The following is a 17,570-nucleotide window of genomic DNA, read 5'->3' on the forward strand; positions in this document are numbered from 1 at the left end:
CCATTTTTGTACTCTTTTTCTGCGATCCCCCTTGCTGACCTCCAATTGGTTTTATAGGGAAGTTCAGTTTTGGGTTTATAGGGAAGCTGGACGATCATATTTTCATCCCCCATACTTTAAAATTAAAGTCTTCGATATCTTGAAAAGTAAAAATTATTCCGTCTAAAGACGCGTGAAGTATAATATAACTCTGGTTTGTCTTATCCTCTAAAATGGAAAATTCTTTAGATTTTTTATCAGGATTCGAAGTTACTAATTGATATATATCATTCCATTTGTCCATAAAGTGTTTCCAGATTTCGAGAGGTGAAGGAAATCCTTTAAGATGAGTATTTCTTCTAAGAAAAAGTTCAATTTCCATATCATCGATGAGACCGAATGTAAGATAAAGCGTTTTACTAAGATGAAATTTCGAATCAAGTTTCTTAAGACGTCCTTCCATCTTCCTTCTTTTAGTAACGGTAGATTCAGGGTTTTCGATAGGTCTTTTATTGGATATTTCGGAAGGCATTTTGGCGTGATGTTGCTCGTTCGGTTGTAAACTAGCGAATGTTGATTCGAAAGCGTTCCAATTCTCTTTTACATAATTAATGAACGGGAAGGAGGTGAGGGAGGTGTAGCCTCCTCGTTGATTCTTTTAATAAGTAAAGGTTCTAATAATATATTATTTGATCTACACTGTAAGAAATTACCGTAAAATTTACAGTCAGTGAAAAATGTCAAATTTACATTGGAAAACTATTCAAAAGGATAGCAAAATACTCAACTGGTAGGAATGTAAATTCACAGCTTTATCATACTTAAGTTTGCGATTAAATAAAATAAATTTTTAATTAATAATTTCCATTAAATTAACGGTATGTTGCATATAAAATTTAAGGTTACATCTTCGCCAAATTGTACGGTTGCCATGCACTTGATTTTAAATTTTATATATATTGAATTTAAGTGGGCCCAGTAAATATGAATGTACCCAAAACGTGAACTTCGCATTTACGCAACATTTTGTATTCCATGACATCGTAAATTAAAACCTTATTCTCCCGTAATGTCCTGGTAATATTCACATTCGGATAACATTTGGTTTTTGATGATCCCATAATAAGAAATGGTATTAACCAGTAAAATTGGCTTGGTTTTCGATGACGCCGTAAACTAAAATGTCACCACCAATAAAATGGCATTCATTTAATAATTAGGTTTTGTCCCAATAGCCCAGAACTAGCTTCAAACAGTGAGAATATGCACAAGTACTTGAGCACTACGGCTATAAAGTTACGGTCATGACCCTTAATTCTATATAGTGAACTTATACGTTATTTAAACGTGTACCTAATTTTCAGCTCGTTCTGAACCGTTAGGGCTTTTCAGAGAGTTCTAAAGAGGACACGTAACAGCGTTAATTTTCACCTCATAGCTCGAGCTTCGGGTGTCAAGGGGTGTCTTAAACCTTTCGGTCCACTACGAGCCAATAAGACATCGAAGATAATTATAACATCAAGAATTACTTTCCTTTGTATCTTGTATTGTAAATAACTGCATTTAGATTATGCATGAATGTAGTAAAGCTCAATTTCATTGATAACACCCCATTTTAAATATGAATATTAAAAGATGTCCTTGGCATGTGTAAATGAAGCAGAGCTAAAGGCAACGCTATGCCGAAAAATATTTCTCATATCTTCCATTTATCGTGATAAAAACCATATTAATATCTATAAGGTTACGTAACATCTTAGCACAAAGAAGAACTAGCTAGGAGTATGAACCAAGGAGTAGAAGCTGCAGTCTTATTATGAAATATGAAACGTTTCAGGTAATTCCCTTCATATAAACTCCTTAAATATGATCTAGTTGTGTTCCACTATAGTCTTCGTATATTTGATATTTTATGAGAAATCTACTTTATTAACTAAAGATATCCTTACTAAAATATTAACTTTGGACAAAGTTTCTATGATTTGTAAAGCATTTAAGCAACGTCTGTACTACTAAATACTAACTATGAAATGAAATTAGTGTGTCGACTTCATAGAAAATCTTCTTTACAACTTCTATACAAACTTTGTGGATTAACAGATGTTTTACATAAATAATTTAAGATATTTAATTTATGTTAATTATTTTCTTCTTTAGTTACATAGCTACATATACTAACTGTGAATCAATTGCCTTATATACCCTAAATTTACAAAAATTATGAAAAAGGTGTACGCTTTAAGTCAAACGCTAACAAAAACTATGTTTAAAATTATTTTAGGAATAACGTTTCTTAAAACAACTAAACTTCTGCTATTATACGATCTGTTTATAGAATTTATCATTCAGGGAAAATCCTTCAGTGCTTTTATTAAGATTAGATTCGGATAAACATTTTAATACTATATATTGGATTTTTAAAGCTGAGTCATAGTTCAGAAAAATTGATATTTGACGCTTGTTTTTACACTGAATACTTTTTTCAACAGTTAACCTTTGTTTTTTAGAGTTTGTATCGTCTGATGAAAACTATGCGATTTCAATTCATTTTAACAGTGACTATCACTTTTCCACGTTGTACTGTTTTATGTAATGGTTTGTTACTGTCAACAAAAATAACTTCATTTTTACCGTTGTTTTAACAGTCAGGAATGGCTACTGTGCTTTGGCCGTTAATTATATTGGCAAATAACATGAACGAGGAAAAAACTAAACTGACTGTTATATTTACGGCGAAGCTTGTTACAGTCGTATGACTGTACATTTTACGGTATTTTAACGGTTTGGTTACGGTAATTTCTTAGAGTGTACAATATGATGAAACTACCAATTCTCAGGATAAGACAGAGCTAATGATAAAAATTAGGCTTTGGTCAGAGAAATCTAACGAAGTTGTTGTTCGCCATCTTCAAACATATCTAATGGGTCATGCAAAAGGCGAAAACCTATCAATGAATATTATTGACAGTGTGGAGAAAAACAGCTTGTTGACGAAGAATATGATCGCGTTGGGAAGTGATGGACCAAATGTAAATAAAAAGGTTTGGCGACTTGTCAATGAATAAATAAATAGAGTACTCGGGTTCACGGCTCTTGTTAATCGGTGGAAGTCTTAGTTTCGGCACTAAAGATTCGCAATGACGGTGAATGAAACAATTAGCAGCATCTCGCCTACGTTGCCATTATGTTGTGCATTCGCCTTACGCGATTAAGATACATCAACTACAGTACAATATGAAATTTAATGGTATATACAATGGTTTATTACTTAACTTGTAGGTCAGGTCAGATTAATAACAACTGCCACGTTGACTCTATACAAAGGGTATTTATACTGTTTGTTATCAGCGTAGATAAGAACATAGTAGGTGTATAATAGGCGAGTTAGATTTTTTATACAAACATAACAAAACCAAAGTTTGTCTGGATTTCAGCGCCAACTTTCACTAAGCCTTTGCTCTTTAACTCACTGGCGCTGGTTTTATACATTTGTACACAAACATCTTCTTTAAATACTACATAAAAATTACACTGAGTTTTGGAAGTTATTGCATCCAATTGCGCTTGGCTTTTCTTCCGTGGCATTATTTGCTTTATTAATTAGCTTATTATGCCAAAAGAATTTATACCGTAATTGTAGAAACCCTTTCCGGACTGTAAATATGCAAGAACGCGATATTACCGCCAAAGGCGCGATGCTTAAGTTTTCTTGGCTCTACTTTGTGAGCCATTTTACGCATGTACCTGTGGTACAGTCGTGAATGTAATCATACGCAGAGGGGGTCGGCACTATTTCGAAATGTAGCGGGGATTCTCATATTACACGGCGCGAGGAAGATCCTATGAACTGTACTTTTTGTTTTTATATATCTATATACTTTTGATAACATCTCTGATAAATTTTTATAAGCCTGTTTCTCTTTCCAATTTGCCTTGGCCTTTTTCAACAAAAAATCAGTGTTACGGTGGATATGATTTTGACAAAATCTAAGATTCATCTTTGCTTGAGGGTAACTCGATGAAATTGCGTCTATCAGACCTTACTCTCGGTGAGTAACTTTAGGTACATTTCCTCCCCATACCTCAAAGTTTATTAAACGAAACACATGATTCCAAAAATATTTATGAACCTCCTTTTATCGCTTTTCATGTTACAAATAAAAAAGCGAGAATACTGGATCACCCTTGATAATTGTAATACGCATTATGGTTGAAATATGAAATATAAAAGTTTCCCATATCATATTTTGTGTCGTATGAAATTAACTGCTCGAGTGTTGCATCATTGTAAGAAGCGTTCAATAATTTTACAGCAAGTGTAATTGCTTCGATTGCACCCCATATTACGTATACTGGATCAAAAATTGAAAGTGAGTGGATTACATTAAATCATTTTTTATGTGCCATCTAAAATATGGTATTAAGTCTTGGATCGTTAGATTTTTTTTTAACTTTAGGCAATATAAGTTTTGAAATTATCAGCTTGTTTGTTCTTTCTCGCGCAAATGTCCTCAACATCTTCGTAATTAATAAAAAAATGTCTTCGTGGACAAAGACAAGAAAAAGTAAATGATAAGAGAACAAAATGGAATGACCGAATTTAAAGATATTAAATTTTTAAGTATAAAGACATGATTATAAAGCATCAATTATTTTAAAAAAAATACTTATCTTCGTTTTTTCACCAAAATTACATTTGCATTGTTTTCGAAAGAAAGATTATTCATTCTATATATCCTTATATTCTTATAGGATATCATACAATGCTTATAGGTTATCATACAATTCAAAAAGGTTTTCATACAATTCTAAAAGGTTTTCATACAATTCTGAAAGGTTTTCATACAATTCTGAAAGGTTTTCATACAATTCTGAAAGGTTTTCATACAATTCTGAAAGGTTTTCATACAATTCTGAAAGGTTTTCATACAATTCTGAAAGGTTTTCATACAATTAAGGATTTTTTTAAACTAATCGTTTGAGAGTTGGGACCAGTAACCCCCATTTTTTGAATTTAAATCGGCTACACAGTATGTACCAGCACCGGATCTGGGAAAACCTGCCCGGATACCGCCATTAAGACTGAAACGAAAACGTCGTGCAACTTTTTCGACTTCAACGAAATGGGAAGTTTCCTCTCCCAAGTTGGTTCGGTTGGTCGGCGGCACCATTTCAGTCAAATGTCTCTTTATTACCTACCACCCCTGCACCACCATGTCAACCCAGAGCCTTGCTACCAGCGCCGGCAATCCCTGTGGATCTGACGTCCCATCTGACCCCCCCCCCGAACATCTTTGGGTGGGTTAAGTTCTTATAATTGTGGGTGTCCGCACCACGTACGGGATTGTCTCTACAGGATGCGGGTCGACCGCAAAAATGTGTTTCTTCCCTCGGGAAGGAAGTTTTTTCACCCTTATTAAAAGCGACCTGTAGGGAGTAGGCATGTCCTTTTCCTTTTTATGTGAAAGGGGAAATAGATATTAGAAGCCACCAAAGGCAGGTGATCAAATCCCAGATATTAGAAGCCAACAACGGCAGGTGATCAAATCCCAGATATTAGAAGCCAACAACGGCAGGTGATCAAATCCCAGATATTAGAAGCCAACAACGGCAGGTGATCAAATCCCAGATATTACAAGCCTCCAACGGCAGGTATCAAATCCCAGATTTTAGAAGGCCCCAACGGCAGGAATCAAATCCCAGATATTCACAGCCCTTAACGGCACGTTTCAAATCACAGATAATCAGCCCCCAAGGACAGGTTTCAAATCCCGGATATTCCTAGCACCCAACGGCAGGTTTCAAATCCCAGATATTAGAAGCCACCAACGGCAGGTGATCAAATCCCCGATTTTAGAAGGCCCCAACGGCAGGAATCAAATCCCGGGGCCGAATAAACCATGGTGTTTTAAGCCACGGTGAGTAAGAAGGGCGCAGAGGCGCGCGTCGAAGGTGCCGAGCGTAAGCTCGCCTGGAGCCGCCTGGTGTAGATCTTGGTGGTAGTAGTAAATACTCAAGTGAGAACCTTGATGACTGAGGAGGAGAAGGGTTCCATGTGAAGAGCAGTTAAACATGGGTCAGTCGGTCCTAAGGGATAGGAGAAATTCGTTCCGAGGCGGGACCTCTCATTCGCAAGTCCCGCTGGTGACCGAAAGGGAATCAGGTTAATATTCCCGAACCCGGACACGGAGATCGTCCCCATCGGGGGTACATTGCTGTAACGCAAACGAGCTCGGAGACGTCGACGGGAGTCCCGGGAAGAGTTGTCTTTTCTTTGCAGGATTCGACTCCCTAAAATCGGCTCGCACGAAGATAGGGATGGTGTTTCCGTAAAGCACCGCGTCTCTTGCGGTGTCCGGAGCGCTCCCGTCGGCCCTTGAAAATCCGAGTGAGAGGTAGTGATTTTCTTGCCGTACCGTACCCATATCCGCAGCAGGTCTCCAAGGTGAACAGCCTCTAGTCGATAGAAAAATGTAGGTAAGGGAAGTCGGCAAAACCGATCCGTAACTTCGGGACAAGGATTGGCTCTGCGGGCTGGGCCGATCGGGCTGAGGTTCGAAGCGGGTCTGACAATGCACCGGGACTGGGCGAAACCGACCGGCAACGTTTTGGTTGAGCCCGGACCAGCGTCGGGGCCTTCCCGTGGAATATTTCAGCTGCGCGGCGTGCTGGGTCTCGTGCCTGGCGCGACCGTTTCGGTCGGCAACTAACAGCCAACTCAGAACTGGCACGGACCAGGGGAATCCGACTGTCTAATTAAAACAAAGCATTGCGATGGCCGTTGATCGGTGTTGACGCAATGTGATTTCTGCCCAGTGCTCTGAATGTCAAAGTGAAGAAATTCAACCAAGCGCGGGTAAACGGCGGGAGTAACTATGACTCTTTTAACTCAGTTACGTTTTTTGCGCTCCGTAGTTTTTCACCTAAATTTGAGTTTTATCGCGATCGCGACCGGTTTTTTTTCAATGACCTTGGTCCCAAGATGCCTGCGCAAAAGTAATTGTGCTCGCTGTAGAGTACAAGATCCACTAGCACACGAAATGGTCTAGCTTTCATATTTGCCGTGACCAGAGTAGTTGCCTGGATTCCGACTCGCCTAAACGAGTGGTTCTCCGGATTAGATGACGGCACGCCCGAGGTGGCCCGCATATTCCGCGCGTTTTGTAGAATTCGCCGGTAGTGTCACGCAAGCGTGGGTATGGCATTTGGGGCAGGTAAGGCAAAACCTGTCCCCGGGGTTCCCTTCCCCGGAAATGGTGAGCCCTGCCATCTCAGCGGCAAAACCAGTCAATATTTTAAACGAACGGGTGTGGCCAGGCTAAGCCCGTGGTGACACCTACCACATCCTAGTAGGGCGACGTCTGACCCCTCTGTCGTGGGGGGGGGGGGTTCCCGTAAACTTGAAGCGCGGGACCGCCTTTGGCGGCAGGCGCTCGTAACTATTGACTCTCTTAGGATTGCCGTTGTCTCGTCGTCAATGTGACTTCGAGTGTGCTCTTGAGGCTTTTATATCCACCAAAAATTGTTTCTGCATTTCTATGTTGGATTCAATGGACGGTGGCCGGGGTTACTGAGAAACCGGTGTTTCAAGCGAGCTCGTCTTCCGAGTAAGCGTTCGATATAAAAAGTCTTTATAGTTACCTGTGTCCTCCTTGCGTGCCGCATTTCCTTGGGTATGCCCAGACTGATCTGATCGGTGTTCTGAAGAATACTACGCTTAGGGGAGCCCTTGGGCGATCGCTATCGCCAGTAATGCCAGCTTCTGGTAAGGTGCATGGCTGAAGGGTTCGTCCCGACAGTCATGCTCTGCCCTAACCCTGGGTGCTTGGCACGTGCCTGTATTCGAGCCTTCGAGGGTGCGTGGTTGATTCGCTGAACTCTTTGGATCTTTCGGTCTGGTTACCATACCCTGTGATCGGTTGCTTCGATGGAGTGGTACGCTAGTGGTCGCAGAATCCCTGAAACCATAAGTCGTAGATACACCTCCGTGGTTTTTCCTGTTGGTCACAGGTATGGGCCGGGTAACGCCAACGTATCACGCAAGTGTCCAACCTCACCGGAGGCACAGAAAATACTTTTCTGGCCAGGAAGGGCCGACTGAAGGGAGCCGCTGTAAAAGAATGTCCCTCAAGAACTCTCACGGGGTGCGAAGTGCACGTATCCAAGGGGCGGGTTATCCCTAGGGGAAGAGAGTTGTCGTGACTTAGCAGACCGAGCACGAACCCGGACTAGTTCCAGGGAGCCCGTACCCGGCCCTATCCCGGCGGGGTGTCAACTTGTCGGGATATTAAAATCAGGTAATGAATATATCGAACCAAAGTAAACAAGAGGGCTCAGTGCGATTAGCTGAGTCCGCTGACCATACCGTTACCGCGGTTTTACCTACTCCAAGCGGAATTACTGAATCCCACTATCGTTGCGAGACCTGTCTCCGAGCTTTTACCTCATAGGGTGGCCTTGGGCTACACAGACGTTCCGCTCATTTGGTAGAATATATTGAAGGTATTTCTACCGAGCGTACCAATAAAAGATGGTCTGAAGAGGAATTGACCCTGCTTGCCTCTCAGGAGGCCGAGTTGCAATTGGCGGGCACTCCGTTTATTAACAAGGCTTTATTGGAAAAATTCCCCGAGAGAACATTAGAATCCTTGAAGGGCCAACGGAGAAATCAGGCCCACAAAATTAAGTGACGGAATTCGTTCACCAGTTCTCGAAATCGGAGTCTCAAAATTTCCTTACTCCTGATGCGCAAACTTTTCCTCTAAGCCATACTTTCGACTATAACACTGATATGTCAAGGGTGACCACGACTGCTTCGGTCGTTGGGGACGTGGAAAACCCCGATGCCTCCTTCACATCGGTAAACCCGGCTGACTCACCGGGCTTTATTGACATTGCGACTAGTGATGCCACGAATATTCGGTTGCTATTCGGTATTCGGCCTATTCGGCCATTTTTTTCGTATTCGGTATTCGGCCGAATATTTCGTAATATTCGGCCGAATACCGAATCTCCAATCATGAAGGAAAAAAAACGGAAAAATTACTCAAATTATTTATTTCAATAACAATTTTTACTTTAATATTTATAATCATAATATTTCCAAACAGGCGATTTTTTGTTTGCCGATGACATTTTGTAAAGCATATAGTGACACGATCTACTCGCAAATGAACCAAAAACCTAAAGACGCTAGAGACGGGTCCTACTCCTATAGTGTTAAAGAGAGCGCGTTGAAAAGTCGTAACTTCCCCCTTTTCATTCCCTAGTTCCAGAGTTTATGACCAACGTTGAAAGCTTCCGCGCAGGCAGAGGCGGTAGAGAGCGGATCTAAATCTAAACAGTGGGTACGTTCAGTAACGAAAATCTCAAAGAAATCGCTGTTTTCTTGATGTTCGCTTGATGGGCTCGAGACGTCACAGTTACGTAAAAGGTTGTTGTACGGAAATGTGACATTTTGAAGTTAGCGCTGTTTTCGAAAATGTAGTTGGGGAACTTGGAGAAACGTCTTACTGGCCCTCAAAACGTCACGAAGCGCAAATGGCGCTATTCAAAACGTCACGAAGCGCAAATGGCGCTATTCAATTATTAAAATGACCTCGCAAAAAATCCATTTTTTTAAGAAAATTATGTCTATTTGAATTGTAGAAATATTTTTGTAATGAAAACTAATACAATTACTATAGGAATAGCATTGTTGGAATTTAATTTTTAAATCCCGCGCCAACTTTTCGTCTGTCAAATTTTCAACAGTCAAGCGCTACGTCACGCCATCAAAAAAAACCATATCGATTAAATGGTTTTTTTGATGACCAAGCGCTGAGCATCATGACGTCAAAACCGGAAAACAGAAAAAGCGTACAGTGGGGAAAATTTGGCATCACTTAGTAAGCGCTGTCATCAAAGAGGGTTACTGAACGTACGCAGTGTATCCCTCTCTCTGCTTGCGCGCCAATATTGCGCAGAGCAGTAATCGCGTTACAGCTAGTGCCGAGAGGAGAGGAGAGTTTTCCCACGTGACCCTACATTTCGTGTAGCCGTCTGCCTATTCACCTCACCATTCCATACCCTTCTTCTTCCATGATGAGACCTGTCCCATTGCGGTCCGTGCGGGGGATGTACGTATTTCGCGGAACGGGTTACAGCTCATAACCGGTTTCGCGCGAGTTGCACATATCTCACTCCCGAATATTCGGTCGCCGAATATTCGGTGCTTCGGCCGAGAGCATGGCCGAATATTCGGTATTCGGTATTCGGCAAAATCACTAATTGCGACACCCCCACCCAGCCCATTAAACCCAGCTCTAGACGGTACGATGAATTCCAGGGAGGAAATGCCGGCTCCTGCAGGTGAGCCGTTGTTAATGCCCGATTATCTCAAGTTGGCCCTGGAAAGCCTTCTTAAAGAGAAATCAGGATTAACACACAATGAGACGAGACTGGATTCCGTCATTGAAGGTGCCGTTGCTGGTCACGAAATCATCTCCGATCTTAATGATTGGTATATATCCGTGTTTTGTAAGACCAAAGTCGTTTCCTCTTCTAAGACGGTTGCTCCCACCAACCGCAAACCAAAGAAATCGGCTAGAGACAGCCGCAAAAAGCGAAGAGAGGCCGCTAAGGTTTCCAAAAAACAACTACAACGGCAACAACTTGCTCGGGTTCAGCAATTGTTTAAGAGCGATGCCACACGATGCGCCAATCTTGTATTGGGTGATTCTTTGGAGTCACAGCGCAAGAACCCCCCAGTTGAGGAGTTTTCCAAATATTGGGGCCCAGTATTTTCGAGTGAGTCTCCTCTGTGTCTGGCGGATGTGGATTTTCGGCCTCCTGTCTTCCACCTCTGGGATCCGTTCTCAGTTGAGGAACTTTCAGGTGCCAAGCCCCCGCTTGCGTCGGCCGCCGGTCCGGATGGGGTTTCTGTACGTTTGATGCTGGGTACGCCGCTTCGCATCGTTCAAAAGTTGTTTAATCTTTTCCTTTTTGTGGGCCAGTTACAACCAGTTCTATTGCAAAATAAAACCATTTTCATCCCAAAGACGGATGATATCGAGGACGTCTCGAAGTTTCATCCCATCACGGTTTCGTCCGTGTTTGCACGATGGTTTCATCGGGTGTTAGCTAACCGACTCCGAAGCTCGATTAGTATCAATGAGAAGCAGAAGAATTTCATTGCATTAGACGGCTGCGCGGAAAATGTACTCTTGCTGCATGAGGTTATCAGAACCTCGTTCTTACATACGAAAGAGCTTCAAGTAGCAACGTTGGATTTAGTGAAGGCCTTTGATTCTGTCTCGCATGGGGCGATTCTCCTGGCGGCTAGGCGCGTGGGGCTTCCGCCCCGCTTTCTGGCTTACCTCGACCATCTTTACACGTACTCCACTACGATTTTTCAGTCTGCGGGATAATTTTCCGAGCCGTTTCCTCTTACGAGGGGAGTTCGGCAAGGGGACCCCCTTCACTCTTCAATTATGAAACGGATATTGTTTTGGAACGGTTCCCCAAGCACATTGGGTACCGTGTCAGCAAGACGGCTGAGCCTCTTAATGCCGCCTCTTTTGCTGATGACTTGAATCAGTTGGCATCCTCTCGGGTGGGGCTACAAATGTTATTGAACGTCATGTCTACTTCTTTTTCCAAGATGGGTTTAGCCGTGAACGTCTCCAAAAGTCACACTCTCTCTCTCGTTCCTTCGGGTCGGGAGAAGAATATTAAGATCGTAAGTGACGCCACCCCCTTTAACGTCGGTGGTGTTCCATTACCAACCATAAAAGTTAATGACGCTTGGGCTTATCCCGGAATCCAGTTCCAGGCATCCGGGATAAAATCTTGTAGGGACTTTGACTTAAGACCTGGACTCTGCCTTCTTCGGAAAGCACCACTCAAGCCCTATCAAAGGTTGTATATCGTGGTATATCATTTGTTACCCAGGTATATGCACCAGTTGGTACTAGGTCGTCCGACCATAGGCCAACTGAATAGGGGTGACACGCATGTTCGTCAAGCCGTTCGCGATTGGCTGCGGCTCCCCGCAGATACACCGAACGCGTATATTCATGCTCCACTAAAGGACGGGGGTCTTGGCGCGCCCTTCTTTAGATGGAAAGTACCAAGCCTAACCCTATCTAGGCTAAATAAACTCAAAGAGTCTCGTGACGCAATGGTGGTGGAGCTCACGAAGACCTTCAACTTCTCCAAATTTATTTGGAGAGTTGAGAAAATGACTTTTGATCGGACAGTCGAGCTTCAGACGAGGGAAGCGATTCGAATACTCTGGGCTACTAGGCTGCACTCGTCGGTGGATGGACGAGGACTCCGCCATAGCGCGATTGAACCGGGTTCCAATGCTTGGATTCATTTTGGTGGAGGAAACATGTCCGGCAATGAGTACGTTGAGGCTATTCGTCTCCGTATTAATTGTCTCCCCACGAGGGCTCGCATTGGTAGGGGCCGAAATAAGTCCACGGTCTGCCGTGCCGGTTGCCACCTTCCGGACGGAGCCCCAGCGAAAGAGACTTTACCGCACATCCTCCAATGTTGCCACCGTTCGCATGGAGGCCGAATTAAAAGACATGATTGGATCGTAAATCGGGCAGCTGAGTGGCTTGATGGAAAAGGACACACGGTTCTCAAAGAACCTCACTACCGACTGGCATACGGTAAGGTGTGTATCCCCGACCTCGTCATTCGCTCGACTGATGGAGAAACAGTCCGCTGTCTGGACGTTCAGGTGATATCGGACCATGGTAACATTCAGGCTGCTGACGCCGCTAAAACGGCCAAGTATGCCAGCGAGGATGAGCTACACATGTTGTTGAGGGAGGCGGTAGGTGTGACCGAAGTTCACTTTGGATCCATCACGCTTACCTGGCGGGGCTTGTGGTGCAAAGCGTCGGCCAAACTATTATTAGACTTGGGCGTCTCGAAGGCCCAACTCCGTTATTTGAGCGTGGGTGCGGTGCAGGGCGCGCTCCGATGTTGGCGATTTTTCAATCGTATGACCTTGGTTTCTCAAACGCCTAGCGAGGAAACCGGGGCAAGCCTTGTAGGAGTAGGTTAAAGTTGCGGCAACTAATGAAAACTTCAAAATTAAACGAGCTGGTGTCCTAAGAATATTTTTTTAAAATTCCCTTTTTTTTAATCCCATCCAACGAGTGCTATTTGCGTCTATCTAAATTAAAATAATCTGGCTAAGGTGATCCCTACCTTCTTAGGGAGAATAAACATTGAGGTGAGTCGAAAGACGGTGAGCCCATTGTTGAAATAGCCAAATGCCTCGTCATCTAATTAGTGACGCGCATGAATGGATTAACGAAATTACTCCATGCTGTGCCTGTGGGGCAGATGTGGCTAATGCGGAGCACCATATCTTGCACTGCCCCCTAACTGATGGCTTTATTAACCGTACTAACCTCCAGGGATCTATTACGAATCTCGAAATTGACGATATAATACTTGGAGGCCTTCGGACCTTATGCAATTCATAGTCAAAAATTTTGATTTACTGTCCATACACTTCTAATTTATTACGATATTAATTGTAATTTATTTATTTAATTTATTTAGAACTTTTAACTGTACATATTTTTTATAAAACATATATTAAAAAAATAGGCTAGGTCAAGCCTCTACGGGGATGTGCATAATGCATCGCTAAAGAACTCTTCTTAATTTATATCACACTCTATTGTGTATTTATTTACCCCTTGTCGTTGGAGCAGAGCAAAAGGCCTTGTCGTGGCGGAGGGGGCCCGAGTTCGGTGTGCCGGTTAGGATGGTTCCATGGGTTCGCCCTTGGTTCGGACCTTTCCCTGCCTCGTTCCGCGAACGTTTTGCTCGGCTGCCTCGCCCCCGCCCGGGTGTTGCTTTGGCTCATTCCCAGCTCTTGGCAACCTTCTGGGGGCCGCGTATATATTTTTGGACCGTATGGCACTGCTGTGCTCGGAGGGCGATCCCCCGGCCCCTCGAGCCTCCTGCTGCCTTAGTCCGAGCCCTGTCACCGACCACCTCCTGGCTGGGCTCGCCACTGACGGTGTCCCGCTTCAGTCACCTGTTCAAGGGGCGTTGCCGGGCCCGCTGGCCGATCCCGTATGCCTTGACGGCGGTTTCGCAGGTACCATTTGGGCACAGGGATGAATGGCAGGAGGGGGGCGCTTTAGATACCCCCGTGCGCAGGAGCAGCGCCTAATCAAATGCTTTCTGAGTGTCCCATCCACGCACCACATCCACTTCATGAATAATTATATAATTTAATCATGGATAGCACTGATAATTCACCCAAGCCAGATGGGTCTAAGTCTGGCACACTCGATGGCGACGAAGTTGCGGATTCTTCCTTTGATAGTACAGGGACCCTATTCTCTAACTACATTTGGATCGTTCCTAATCCAAATGATTTGGATTTGGGGTCGGCTCATCCCCAAATGACACTAATCCGTATTCTGTAACTCCAAATCCCTTTTCATTTGGTTCAAACCCTATCCAAACATTTGGCAAGCCAAATGGCCGGCCAAATCGTCATTTGGATAGCTCTTTTCCCCATTTTCACCCCGTTTGTGGCCGCCATTTTTTTAAGGGGAAAAAATTTGAGAGTGTGTTCTTTCTCGTGGTCATTTTCATATTTTTTGAGGATTTGCTTATGGATGGATTTTAAATATAATATAAAGTAGGTTTCAAGCTTTAATATAAGCCTAATATCATAATTTTCCACCTTTTTATTGTCTCACAATCTATTTCTAAACTTGGCCCTTTTTTTAAGGCGGTGAAATTGCGCTAAGCCTTGGCTTACCGTTAATTTTTGCCATTTAAATGTTTGCCTCTCGTTGCCCGTTACTTCGCCTTCACTTATCGTCGTATTTTTAAAGTTTAGACTTTGAAAGTAGTGCTTTGTTTTCTTAAATTTAACTTAATTGTATAAGATTTCAATATTATAATTGCATTAAACGTCGGTATTTACGAATTCAAGGGACGCGCCTTGCATTTGAATTTCGTTCCCTCGAAACTACCCCCTTTCTTTTTCTTTATCGCCGTCTCGCTTCAGCCCCAAAAACACAGCTGTAGTGAGAAATGATGTTATTTACTAAAATTGTATGCGGTCAGTGTGTTGTTTTTGCAATTTAATGCTTCTAATCGTGGTGCGCGTCGAGGTTTACGAATCCAACGTGTGTTACGAAATGAAAATCAAGGGTGGATACTATATGATCTATTCTTTAAAAGGAATTTGACCGCGAAAGTCAAGCAAAAGGTATTAGGCCTTGCCAAAAGTTGACTGAGCTATAGTAAGCCTTCGTCAGATTATCACATGTCATATGATATAAGAAATTGACCCTCGGATATCCTGTGACTAGGAGATGGTTATAAATTTACTAACTCTCGATTTTGGAGGTAGATACTGTCTAGTGACACTTAAAGTAACGATTTAATCTTATAAACAGACTACCATCGTAAGCCCATATCGTAAATTAACCGATGTTGATATCAAAGCTTAATAATTTTTTTTAACTCCACGAATCTTAAATATCAACATCAAAAATTATCTACTGAAAGAGATATCTACTTATATTCCATTCAAATTTCTCGCTACATTTCAAATTAACGAATAGAAATGTGCAAATGAAGTTCAAACCGATTAATTGGGCAAATTGCTATATTGGTCACTGTTACCGATTTGCGTCCTTCTGTAGTGTTTATTATGCTTGTAAAATGGTAAGCGAAATCTGTGATTAAAGTTTAAAAGAGACATGAGCAAAAAGTGCTTCAAGTCATATCAACTCGATTACCGAATATCTAAATTTGACCAAAATTAACAAAATATTCTCTTCATGATTAAAAATCTTGTTTGAAGCAGCAAGCGGCCATCTGATACTTATTTACCTTCTTTTGAAAAAATGTAGGTTGATACCTCTTTCAGTAGATGATTGATTGATATTTCAGTTTCATTGAGTTTAAAAAAAATTGCTTCCACCATTGGTTAATTTACAATATTGACCAATCGACAATCACAAATTTTACTAACTAAATTAAAAAAAAACCGGTTCAAAACTTTATTAGTTTTGAAACGAGTTAAATTCTAATATTTAACATATGTACTAGTTAATTCCTCGTTGGTAATTAATTTATTGCCTTAAGGTGCATTCGCAAAGGCGCTGAAAGCTGAAGTTGAAAACCGAAACTGAAAGCTGAATCCAAAATCAGTTTTAAGCTTACCCTTTCGCATACAGTCAAAAACTGGTTTTTTCAAGCCGAAGCGCAAAGCAGACGATGAAAGCAGGCTTATTTTAAGTTTCCGCCGAGATCAAACCGAGGTTGATCTTTCAGCTTCTGCGCCGTACCACGTGACGCCGCGAGCCAATCAAAATAGGGGGCGCAGGGGTGAACGTTTTGAAATTATTTAGGCGCAAATTTTAAAACGGTGAAAGTTGCGTTTCGGCTAGGGCCTCAAAATGTTTTCCGGAAATACCGTAAAAGAATTAATGAAAAAAGAGATTGATGAAAAAAAGCGTCAAATATTTGAGAGAAGAGAAAAAATAATAAGCGCCGTTCAAACCTGCGATATTATATGGAATAAGTGTTTACCGGAACACAAAGATAATATTGCTGTAGATGCAGCTTGGGATCATGTTTCCCAAGTGACTGGCTTTTCAAGTAAGTAATATACAGGGTGTTTCGGAGAAGTCTGGCACAAATTAACAGGCGTGTTCTTCGGGTCAAAAGAAGTCAAAAATGTTCTATGAACTTTTGGGTGAAAGCCCCCCGTTTCAGAGTTATGTACTCTCCAAAGTTGGCCTTAAAACAATGGAATTTTGCCGATATGTGGAACTGGTATTATGCCTTTGGACAAATTGTTTTCTAATTTACCATAAGCTTATGTACGAAGAAATTAACAGCTAGTGAAGTGGTTTAAAGGGCCGCTAACATTATTCGTTCTCGTATTAATAACGTTTTTACAAAAATAATAATCCCAAACAAATTTATTGCACCTTAAACGCCAGTTACTTGTTTAATTAGACTTTTTGTTTTATGTTCCTTCGGTTACAAAACATCAGCATTTACAAAAATTGTTCAAAATGACCTCCTTCAACGTTTAAGCAAACTTGCGCGCGTCTTTTAAACGACTCGCGAACACGTTCGAAGATTCCTGGCGTGTTGCGGATGTTATCACACCCATCAATTATTCTTTGTCTTAAGTCCTGGACATCTCGAACTTCACTACGGTACACCAAGTCTTTCAAATGGCCCCACAGGAAAAAATCACATGGGTTGAGATCCGGCGATCTTGCTGGCCAATCAATAGCTCCGCCTCGACCTATCCACCTCAAAGGGAATTCGACATCAAGATGCTGTCTTACTCGAAGGCTAAAGTGTGGCGGTGCCCCATCGTGCATGAACCACATTCTTTGTCGGAGGTCCAACGGTACGTCTTCGAGAAGGTCTGGTAAATTGTCCTGCAAAAATCTCAAGTATGCCTCCCCATTTAACCTTGGTTGCATAAAAAAGGGTCCAATTAACCAATCGCCTACAATTCCGCACCACACGTTCAAACTAAACTGCACCTGATGTGCCCTTACGCGTGTCGCGTGTGGGTTTCTTTG

Source organism: Phalangium opilio, unplaced genomic scaffold (assembly GCF_054372755.1).
Source record: "Phalangium opilio isolate 3A_F unplaced genomic scaffold, DU_Popi_V2 ptg000086l_1, whole genome shotgun sequence".
In the NCBI taxonomy this organism is placed as follows: domain Eukaryota; kingdom Metazoa; phylum Arthropoda; class Arachnida; order Opiliones; family Phalangiidae; genus Phalangium; species Phalangium opilio.